Below are 12,745 nucleotides of genomic sequence, written 5' to 3'. Positions count from 1 at the left end.
TGTGAGTATGAAACGATTTTTAATCTTTAAGACTGAGTCGTGGGGAAAGTGTGCTTATTAAAGAAACCAATATTCAATCTTGATCTGCTTGTTGAGATATTTAAAGAAAGCAAGATTGAATAAAAAAGCTCCTGCAACGTGACTCAAAGTCGCAACAAAATTTCGTGAAATCAGCTTCTCATGTTTAAAAGAAGATTTGGACAGGGATACTGAAAGAGTCAATCTTGAACTAAGGACTCACATTCTAAAATTGAATAAGAATCTCACTTAGATGAAGATAAAAATGTAGTCTTGCTGCTCAAAATAGAAAGGTGTTTGATCAACCTTTAAGTATGCACAAAAAGAATCTTCAAATATTCTTTGACTTAAGGTTTGACAGGATCAAAGCTTGCTTCCATGAAAAAGCAAGATCAAATAAGAAGAGTTTTGATAGTTATCTCGTTTTAAGGTTGACATTAATTTTAGTAAAACAAATATGAAATCATTATGTTAAATAAGATGTAACTACTTGCTAAGAAGAACAGGTTAGGAAAGAAGTCCTATTTCATGAAGGAAACATGTTGAGATGAATGTTTCATCATCTGGAGCAACATGCCAGACGAGATGTCCTATGCAGAGTCATATGACATCGTGGTTGTTATGGACTGGGATGTTGGATAAGGACTAGATTCAACAGATGCAGAATATTCTAGGAATACTACGCAGGTCTATGTGGCGTGGATTGGTAGGACTGAAATATTTAAGTCAGAATCAAGAAGAGTATAGAAGAATATGCCCTTTCAAATTATGGAGATAATTTAGGAATATTTGATTTGATTGAAGATCTATTTTTGTGCAGAATCTTCTGCAGATTTGTAGTAGCTGATATGTTGTGATTTGAAGACCAAATCTAGTTGGGAAAAAGGGTACAAATAGAAGTGTTTGTAACCTAGAAGAGCGCGGGTCCAAGATGTAGAAATACTAGGGATTGTCGTTTTTACCACTCTCTACGAGGGTTGTATGTTTTGTAATCCACTCGACTTGTGAGTTGGAATGTTTTCCTTGAGTTATAAGGTTTTGTTATCTTTCTTAAGCTGTGAAGCTTAGAGTTAATTATTGTTCTTGGAGGAAGCTTTTAAGAAAATCTAAGTATTGTTCTTAGTCAAGAGACTTGGCTAAGTATTTGTTGGTTATTTGAGTCTTAATCGTGTATTGTGTGTAATTGGAAATTATGGTCCAGGGCCGTTAATATCAGTAACATGGGTCGTTAGTGTGAGACATCACTGTGGTGATTGGAAGTGAGAGGGGTTCTCTTATTTAGGAGGTTCTTAGGTAGAAGTTGCACTAGATAGGGATTAAGTGAGAATTCAGTAAACCGAAGGTTGTTTACGTGTGAACCGGAGGTTGTTTGCATAGTACTTTGAATTGATACTGCTAATAGTGGATTTCCTTCCTGGCTTGGTAGCCCATAGAGTAGGTGTTGTTTTACACCGAACTGGGTTACAAATTATTTATGTTGTTTACTTTTCAGTATTGTTTATACCTTGCCTATGTGCTTCGTTCAGATTAGATGACTCAACACTTCATACGACATCTAGAATCTGACATACCAGAATTTCAATTGGTATCAGAGCAGGAACCTTGTTTTGTATCTGGGTAAGATCCTAGGGAAGATACTTTCTGGTTATGGGCAAGGTAGGTGGTACCTACTGAAAAGTTGTTTGAACTTGGAGAAGTTCATATTGTTGTTTGAATGGTCCCTAGAAGTGAAGGATGAACCTTTCATGACAGGGTGAGAATTGGACCTGTCTGTTGTCTTTCAGGCGTGTAACTTTGGTGATAAGCTACCGTATGGTTTGTTTTATTTTCAAACCTATGTTGACTTGTTGCACCTGGAGTGTTGTGTTTGTGCAAATGTGAATGTTGTGCCTGAATGTTGAGGTGGTTATGTCCGTGTATTCCGCTGCATGGTATCTGATGTAACCCTGGTTGTCCCAAGTAAGGTATTTTCTTGGAAAATCATTTGGTTTTGGTCTCCTCAACAGGTGTATTTTATGGTGATAGGATGTGTGCAAGACTGTTTTCAACTAACCGCGTAAACTTCCCAACGATACTTGAGTTTAATTTCTCAAAGTCCACTCGGAAAGGTACTTTAGTGTGTGGTTGATGTATTTTTCAAGAAGCCCAACTTGTATTTGACAGACTGTTGAAGAATGATTAGATCCGTTTATTTTGGTTTCTAAAAGGGTTTTCCTAATACTTGACATAATTAGGAAAATGATTCTAAGTCTTGTTGTTGTTGGTGTAACTAGAGCTTGGATTTTTTAGGACCTCAAAGGTTATCAAGGGTTGTTGTGTTTTTTCTGTAAGCAGAGACGTCTTCATAACCAAGCCTAGTTTTTGTGTTCCATAAGAATGGAACTAATGTCCTAAAGGATGTTGGGACATTGTGTCAGCATGTGTGTGAATTCCTGCTGCATAACAGATGCTCTGGGGGCTGAACAAATGTGTGATGATCACACATGTTTGGAACCTACTCCTGATTTAGAAGAGGATGCATCTGGGTTGTATATCTAAGATGTTTGTCCAGAAAACATGTCTTAGATTGTTTTGTTGAATGATGGTCAGCCAAATTGTCTACTTCTTGGTTCAGTTTATTTCTGATTCAAGTAAGTAGGAAGTGCAGAGGCTGAGCTTCAGCGTCCAAGAGAAATTTGTCATCTCAGCCAGGTTTTTGAAAATGAAGGTCAAGTTCATATGTCAAGGACATTCTATTAATATCTGGGAGATCCTTCTAATCAAAGGATCCAGATTTATGGAATCTTGTTTGTGGCCATGGAACAGATTCTGTTGAGAGAGCTTTGTGTGGGTGTGCACTAACCACATGTTGTGCTGCTATTAAGGAGGAGAATGTTTGATTCTCAAGGAGTTCATAGAAGTTGATGATGAAGAATCCCAAATTTGGAGTTGGAGATTCTTGAGATGTCAGATATAATGTCTTGACATCTTTGTGTTGCACCCCAATTTTTGACCTCTGAGATCCCATCATTTTCTAAGTGTTATGATCATTATTGTTATACCCCAAAATTTGCCCGCGTTTTTTTTCAAAGAGAAGTCAAAAGACTTCTGTCTAAAAATTTGGAGTTTTATACAATCTTGGATTTTTATTTCATAAATATCCTGATTATATGAATACTCAATTTTTAGAATTTTTTATACAGTATTTTGGTTCGCTGTTAAATTTATTCTTACATAAACGCCAAATACTGTTTATCACTTCATACACTGTTTATTTGAGATTTATTTTCAGATAAATAATGCTGACGCAGTTGGTACAGAATTAAAATTTGCAGGCGTGGAGTCCGGGTTTCAGATTATACTGGTAACAATTAAATTATTATTGGTTTTATTTCCCACTAATTTTTATTTTTATACTATATTATTTTTTCAAAATCTCTTTCTTTCTTTTCAAATATCTTCCTTTCTTTTTCTTTCAAATCAAATCCTAGCTTTATTCTATACCCCTTTTCTTTTCAAAACTTACCATACTTTTTTTTTCAAATCCTACTACTATTCAAACGGTACCATTTCATTCCCAACGTCTCTATCTCTCTCTTTTCACTCTATAAATACTCCTCATTTTTTCCATAAATTCTCACATCAAATTTCACTCATCTCCCAAATTTCTCAAACTTCTATCTCATAATTATTTTCTCTTCTTCCCCGGCAAAAATGGCGAAGTGGATGGATACGTGTTTTCTTATGGTCATCACTGTTTTGGTGGTGATCATGTCCTTTTTCTGTCTGCACAGTCCTGAAAAATGCGGACCTGCATTGCTTACACTCCCGATCATCTATATGTTTCTATTTATAGCATGGGTTTTTAATCGTCATTTTTAAAGTTTGTCGTATCCTTTGTTCTCAAATAATGTAATGTTTGTTTGTCGTACTGTTCATTATATTATGTAATATTTGTACTGTTAGTATTAAATGTTGTATTATCTGTTGTACGGTAGTTTAATTATCAAGATAGTATTATGTGTGTTAAATATTTATTTTTCTGTGCATTAAATATTTTTTCAAGGTTATTATCGGTAATTTTGTTTGCGTACTGTATATTTTATTTATTTATTATGTTTGTGTTTTTCTAACAGCTCAGGTAAATAAATTTTTCACCATTAACACAACAAAAAAACAAAAAGAAAAAATTAACTTTAACTGTTAAGTTTTCACTTTAACTGTTACGTTAATACCCGAACGCACAGTCAACACCTCGAACAGTCAATAGACGACCAGTTTGACCAAAAAGTCAACAGACAGTCAAAAACGCAATTTTTTGTCAACATCCATATTTTGTCAAAAGATTCATCATGTGATCAATGGTTGATCATAATTCATCAAGAAAAGTTCAGAAATCAACAAAACTCAAAATTGCAAAATTAGAGTTTTTTTACCTAAAAGTCAACTGAACTTTGACCGACCATAACTCTCTCATAATTTATCAGAAAAATTCCAACCAAAGCTCATTCTCAAGGAAATTCAATTCTCTACAACTTTGATGTTGGGACCAAGGTCAAGAAATGCTTCCGCCTAAGAGATATAAGCCAAAACATTACAGGTCATTTTCAAAGTCAACAAAAAGCAGTTTTTTGTCAAAGCCCATATCATCAAAATAACTTCTCCAAATGCAAAAATGCTTCCAAAGTGGCTTGTAGAGGACATCTTGGGCTTTCTAAAAAGTAAAAGAACACTTTCATAGGATCAAAATTGAGGGATATATGCCTTGATAAAGTTGACCTTTTTTGGGAAAATGCATAAAACAAGTAATGACCAAAACTTGATTCTTTTTCAAAAAGGCCAATTCTTTTGTGATTCAATCTTGATTCCCATATGTCTAAAGGGCATCCACGACCTATCCATGATTCATGACACTTTTATTTCATTTTAATTAAATTTTATTCATTTAAAGTTTAATTAAAGTGAGATAATTCAAAGATATTATCCAAGATGCTCATGTGATGCAAGCAATGACCATTAAAGATGCTTAAATATATTATTGCAAGATTGAAGAGAATAATACTTGAGTGTTTTAACCATGGTTAAGAAATGCACTCATTGAAAATATTCCATTATCATATTTTTTCCACAAAATCAATCATGAAAATTCCAACTTGCAAGGGTTCAAGATCAAATCATTTGCCTATAAATAGAGCTTCATTTCTTCATTCAAGGAGAGGAAAAAAAGGGGGAGGAACACAAAGAACAACAACAATCACCACAAAGTCATAGCTTAAGTTTATATTTTTTGCAAAAGTTTCAAGAAACTTGTAAAAATCAAGGCTCATTCAAATAGCCACTTTCAATCAATTTCAATCACTCTATTCCACTCTTGGGACATCATAGAGTAAGTACAATGTAATTTTGAATATGTAGTAGTGTTAGGAGTTCATGAATTAAAAACTCCATATTTATGCATATTTTCAATTTCTCAAAAAAAATGTTTTAATTTTAGTTTTAAGTTGATAAAATGTTTATTTAATTTTTAACATAAAAATATTTTATTTCTTTTCATAATTAATTTATTTTGCTTAATTAATTAGTAATTATGTAAATATTGCTTTTTTTTAATTATTTTCAACCAATCAAAAAACTCCAAAAATATTTTCCTTTTAGATTTAGGTTTATATTTTTTATAATTTAATTTTTGACATATAACATAATATTTTTCTTGTTAAGTTTAATTATTTGTATAATTATTTGTTTAATTAGCTTGTTAATTAACTTAAAATCAATTCCAAAAAAATCACAAAAAGAATGAATTAAGTTTAATTTGTTTTATATTTATTTTTGTATATTATTTGATATTATTTCTTATCTTTTTCCTTTGTCCCGAATCAGAATAAAAAATCAAATATGGTAGAGATTGTATGCAGTTGATTTAAGACTTTTGGAAATATATCGTGTAGTCGATATGATTCTATCAAGCTTTTGATAAATTTTCATTTAACTTTAAATCCGAGATCATCATTCACTCACCATCGATCTTCACTAACATCGTTGATATACTTGACTAGCTTCAAGATGATTCTCGTGCTAACATACTAACAATTAACTTTAAATTCCGCATTTTATTATATTGTTCTTTATATTTCTTGCTTTATACTTTATTTTATCATTCATCATATTTATGTTTATGTTATTTTCTCTTTGTCCATTTGGACATATTATTTATATTTATGTTATTTTCTCTTTGTCCATTTGGACATATTATTTATATTTCTGCTATATTTTCTTTGTCCATTTGGACATATTATTTATATTTCTGCTATTTTTTCTTTGTCCATTTGGACATATTATTTATATTTCTGCTATTTTTTTTTCTTTGCCCATTTGGACATATTATTTATGTTTCCGCTATTTTTTTCTTTGTCCATTTGGACATATTATTTATGTTTCCGCTATTTTTTTTCTTTGTCTATTTGGACATATTATTTATGTTTCCGCTATTTTCTCTTTGTCCATTTGGACATATTATTTATGCTTCCGCTATTTTTTCTTTGTCCATTTGGACGCATTGTTTATGTTTCCGTCATCTTCCTTTTGTCCACTTGGACCATATTTTTACCTTTAAGCTAAAACTTTAATAATCAAGATAAAACTTAAAAAAAAAAAGCACTTTGCACACTTGCACCTCTATGGTTTTCCCTCTTATTACTTTTTTTTAATCATACCATCATTTAAGAAAAGTATTAAATGCATAGAAAAGATCTTATAAATTGAGAGTAGATAACTCCTAATTGCTTGCTCAAATACTTTCATTTTCAAACAACGTATTTTCAAAACTTCTCATCTATTTTCAAAACTTTCATCTGGTATTTGAAGGGCATTATTCCCGGTAAAACTCTTCAGAGACCTATGTGACTTATTGTCCATCTTCACTTCTTCTATTTTCAAATCAATAAAGCATTTAAAAAAGTGAGCTAAGCAATTAAGAGCCCATGGATAACCATGGATATAAAGAGTGCTTAAAACCTTCCCTTTGTATAACCAACCCCCCGAACCCAAAATCTGTCAAAAGGTCTTTCCTGTTCTTTTATGCCTTTCCTAAATGTTGGATAAAATAAAAGTCGGTGGGGACTCTTGCAAAAATATAAAATAATAAAAAAAAGAGAGCAAGGAGTCAGTTCGTAAAACAAACCGAGTTACACTTTGTATTGCGAATTTATTTTTCTCAATATGTACAACTGGTGTTTATCTTAAACAGGATGGAGGTTGTTTACTCAAATTTGATATCACTAATCAAGTCTATGAGAACATGGAACTCTTGTTCTGATAAATTAGGAGAGACATACAAGGTGTTGTGTGCAATGGAGATGCATCAACCTAAGTTAAGTTAATATTATGGAAAATTAATGTGTGACTCAACCAGTGATCTAATGGTATCATCCAAGTTACTTGTGATGAATTGTGCGAGGCTGAAGAATGGGAAAAGCAGACTTGTTTGGACATTCTGTTCATGGTATTATACCATGGTTATTATGGTCTAATTGAAGAGAAAATCACCTATTTTGGTGCAGAAGGATCACACTTTACATCTCAAAGTCAGAGAGGTGGTATGGAACTTGCTTATGAAGAAGCGTTTTGATGTATGGTGACAGTTGCTGATGTTTCTGCATAAAAGGTAAGTTGCTGAAGTATGATGCTCTTGTGTTCTCCCTCAAGAGTTTTTCGTGTATGGAGTTGCTATGGGTGTTATCTCCAGAACCATAGTATTTGCTGGACTCCATATAATGGAGAGCGATGTCTTATCTGATGTCAGGACATCATCTCAAGGTGTGTGCTTCCTATGTAAAGGAAGTTATTTTGAAGATCATGGGGTGAGTATTGTTGTTCACCATGGGGTTCCAAAGTTGGAATGTCTGACCATGACAGAGTTGAATTCGAGTCTCTGACCAAGTTTAGAATGTTGTGAAGGATCCTCGTGTTCTAAGATTATGAAGAAGATGGATGTCAGAACAAATGTCTTGACATTTGTGAAAAGAGAGCATTATCTGCAGTTTGTGTGTGGGGAAGTTTTCCTCTGATGACAAATACCTTGTCGGGAGCTGGGTATAAGTCTGATTTATGGAGATGTGCATGTGATTTATGGTAAATACCTTGTCGGGAGCTGGGTACTTATCTGATGTGTGGATGTAGATCTGCTTTCTGAACCCTTCAAAAAGTCTATGAGAGTTTATTTCTCTCTGGTGTTCAGGTATGTATGACAACCTGAATAAGCTGCAGAAGGTGTGGTCTTTTAAGATCTTCTTCATAAAAGGACTATCAAGCTAAGTGAGTTCTTTAAATGATAAATCAAGAACCAATTGTTTGGATTCTGTGAAGAAAAGTTGATGTTCTGAATGATGTTGTAACATCATTTTTCGGTTATCCCTGAAGGAGGTCTGGGATTATGTTTGAGGGTCTACATTGTTATTAGAAGAAGGAGTTCTGACTTTGTGGATAAGAAGTGCGGATTCTGATCTTGTCTACAGTAGTGTGCTTGGAAAATTCATGACTACCGTATTGAAGATTTCACTAGTATCAGCAATTTCTAGTGAATGTAAAGGCAGAGGAATTTGGTCAGCTAATGTGATATAATATATACTTTGAGGTGGTTTCATTTATAGCAAGGAGCAATCGGGTTACTTGGAATTCACTAAAGTTGTCAAGCAAAATGAGATGTTTAGAGTAGAGTGCATGATATCTTGGAATCATGACTTAGGAGGACACTGCTCAAATGTATCCTTGTACAGAAGTATGAAGATCGTTGTGCCCTCAAGGAGTGAGAGTGTTTGACTCAGAATTGACTCTACAGTGTGTAAAGATGTTCAACAAGAGGATTAAAGTACTTTTTCATGGCTAGCTAGGGCAATGATACAGATCTGCTTAAAGCTTGTGAAGTTGCTTTAAGAGAAAGTTATATTGCATAACCTATTAAGACATTAAGCAGTTGGACATCGTCTTGGGCGTAAAGAGCATAATGATTAAAAGTATACAAAGGACTGTGTATATCTCTAATGGGTATCAGATGCTATAATGAAAGTATGAAATACCATGTGAAGACAGCCTACGATGTCTGACCAAATGTCAGGACATCATGCAAGACATGTCTCCATTGTATATATCAAGAGAGCAATATGGACGATGTTTTCAAGTACATGTCAGAAGGAAATGTAAAACATGTTTTACATGCACATTTATTGAAATCTGCGCTCAGGAGAATCAGTCCAATGACATTCATGACGTTCAAAATGGATTTGGACAGTGCATCTTGAATTGTGTTGTTATCTTCCTCAAATAACGTTCTCCTTGACCAAGACTGTTATTCCCTAAGAGCCATTCTGGGCTATTTAAAGCAGGCATTTCTCCACCTTGTGTACCTTGTGGAAGATATCCATTCTTTTCTTTTATGGCTTTCGGCCGAATATGGTTGGGTACATTTTGGATCTGGTTCTGTGAGGTCTTTTGTTGTCAATTTTTGGCCAAAAAGTGGGAGAGAAGTATTGGTGGTTTCCTTGTCAGACACGAGTCATGTTGGGGTTTCTGAGTTCTTCTACAGATGGGACTTACATAGATGTCAAAAAGGATGTTCGATCTCCTTTTGTCATTTGTGATATGGGTTCTGAACACAATTATGACTTGTATTCCGAGTTACCCAGAAGTAACAATGAGGTCTCCCGAGTTTTCTTCTAGAGATCGAGGGCAGGTGCTTGGAAGGTACTTAAAGGTTCTCTCATACTCCCTGCGAGGAATGTTTCTTGATTAAGGGGGTGCGTCTTTTGCTTGGGAGGAATGTTTCTGGGATTAAGGAAAAATATTCTTCCTAAAATAAGAAGGATGATTGGCCGTAATGGATTGGTTATGCTAAAGATAAAAAAGGAGCTGTTATATAAAGATGAAGGGTTTAGATGTTGCAATAGAGCTTATTCAGAATGCGATAAAGAAGATGTCAAACAATATTTTCTACTGATGTTTGTATTTTATTTAATTTTGAACTATATCGTTGTGTTTATTTGTTTTAGCCAAAATTTGGCAAAGGGGGAGATTGATAGTTCTCTGGTCTTAAGGTTCGCATTAGTTTTAGTAAAACAAATATGAAAGCATTATGTTAAATAGGATGTAACTACTTGCTAAGAAGAACATGTTAGTCAAAAATTCCTATTTCATGAAGGAAACATGTTAAGATGAATGTTTCATCATCCAAAGAAATATGTTGGACGAGATGTTCTATGTAGAGTCATATGACATCGTGGCTGTTATGGACTGGGCTGCTGGATAAGGTCAAGGTTCAACAGATGCAGAATATTCTGGAAATATTAGGCAGGTCTATGTGACGTGGATTGATAGGTCTGAAAGATTCAAGTCCGAATCAAGAAGAATATGTCCTTTCTAATTATGAGGTAACAATCAAAGTGCATGTGGGACTGGGCCAATAGTATTTCTAATAATAATTAAGAAAGCATTTCTCCACTACCTAATTCATTAGAGACTTAATCCAATTAATTATATCAAGAAAAAAGACTTCCTAATTGATTAATAATAATCCTAATATATTAACACACATCATTGTTGTAGGGTTTCCGTTATGAAATTAAGTTTGCCGTATTTTTGAAGCTTTTAATTGATTTACTTTATGCCTTAATCGATTAGAAAGGTCCATATGGATTTTTTCCTTTCAATCTACACCAATGTCATGCGGTTTCTGCAAGGAACACTTATATCTACCTATTTAAATGTAAATGAAAAAGTTTAGGTACTAGAACCATTTCACATTCAAACTCGAAGAACACCCATGTTTTGCTCCCTTCAACTCCAGCAACTTGCTCATAATCATACTTATTTAATTCTTAATTCCCAATTAGTGCTTACCAAATACTTACCTTAAATGACATCTTACAATGTTTCTTGTACTTTGGGGCGTTGCATATGGATATGCTTTGAAGATCCATTTTAGAGTATCTTTTTTATATACAAAAAACATTGCAGAGTACCACATGGCTGGTAGTAGCTAACCAATTTAGTTGTTAAAGAAAATAACAGTATAGTTTATTAATATTTAACTGATCTAACCATATAGTTGTTGAGGATGATTAATTTTTCATTATCGATCTAATGATTACCAACCTGTGTGAGGTTGTTGGATGCAACAATTGAAATCCTAAAAACAAGTATGCTTTATATTTTTGTCACTCACCAATGTTCAATAAGTGAGTGATAGCAATTTTGACTTTAATAAAATGGATGTGGGGGAGTGTCCATTTTTGTAGCAATAATTGAAGGTTCCATGTCATTGTTTACTTCAATTTAAGGCATGAAATGATGAAATTGAATCTAGTGACAAATTGATTATCTTTACACATATGAAAATGAAAGCATGGGTTCCTTAGGGCTTTGAAACATGTTTGGTGTCCCCATTATGTATCCTGTAATGTTTTATTCAAATCAAGCACTTTGAGTGGATTCCAACTCCTCTTCAACCATTTTATGAGATTCATAAAACTATAGTGCCTTTCCCTTTCATACACCTAATCTCTTCAAAATTGCCCATTAAACTAAATATAAGATCTCTTCCATTCTATTAAATATTACTATTTTGAGGTTCCACTTTGATGATATTTCATTGATCAGGTGTTAATGAAGTGTCATATCATCAATAATAAAAGTTTCATTTTATAACTTTAAGATTCAAATTCTAAATTTTGTATAAATAAATTGTTAATTATTAATGTGAGAGTTGAAAGAGGTAGGTCATTTGATATGTGGATTGCAATTCTCTCCTTCAACTTTTCATAGTTAAGCATTTAAGTTTAAGTAGCCGTTTAATTAAAATTGAACTTTTATGATTTAAAATTTATAATTTAAAAAATATAAAATTAAATTAAATCTATTTTTTTAAACCATGTGATTAAGATCGAATGATTTATATTTTTCTGACTATATAAATGGGGCAATCAGTTGACTATAGATGATTCAATTTGATATGTAATAAATGAGTTAAATAGATATAGACAATTTATTAATATTTATAGATTTATGTCAATAATTTATTGATATTTATACATTAATGATTTTTAAAAAGAAAAATTCTTAATAGTAATTTTTAGTTTTTTTGGTTTCTTCATTAAAAAAAAAATAGCATTGAGATGGGATCTCCCAAATCTGTGTGCTCAATGGTTTGGCACATTATCTCTCTCTGAGCAATTATTATAGAGCTTAGGTTCAATTATTTTCATTATTAACCTAATATGGATAAAGGGATGGGGCTTTCAATTGTTCAAAATAAGAAATGTTGAGAATTAGAATCAAATCAATAGAAGCTCTCTGCTTTAATTAAATAGTTTATTAAGAAGATCTTACTTTATCTTTAGAAATGTGTTAAATATTTAATAATGAGCATGATTAATAAAATATAACTAAGTTTAATGTCCTTAGTTCCCTGTAATGGTGCCAGCTGCTCAAGTGTCATATATCAAGTGTCCCATTGATTAAATTAATTAAAGTTTCTTAAAGTTAAATCTTATGTCCTATGTTTTTTTCATAAGCAATGATATTATATCAGGAAAAAACAAGTACAAGGGTATTCGAGTCCTCAATAAATAATAAATAAGAAGACTATTTAATCCTCCTGACACAATCGAGAGGAGAATTGTACCAATCTCGTGCCCTCTGTCTTTTTCAAACCCAGTTTTTTTTATTCTATGAAAATAAGTTGAAATAACTACTAAAA

The sequence above is a fragment of the Vicia villosa genome, unplaced genomic scaffold, assembly GCF_029867415.1.
Source record: "Vicia villosa cultivar HV-30 ecotype Madison, WI unplaced genomic scaffold, Vvil1.0 ctg.001376F_1_1, whole genome shotgun sequence".
NCBI lineage: Eukaryota > Viridiplantae > Streptophyta > Magnoliopsida > Fabales > Fabaceae > Vicia > Vicia villosa.
Note: the sequence above shows the minus strand (reverse complement) of the source record.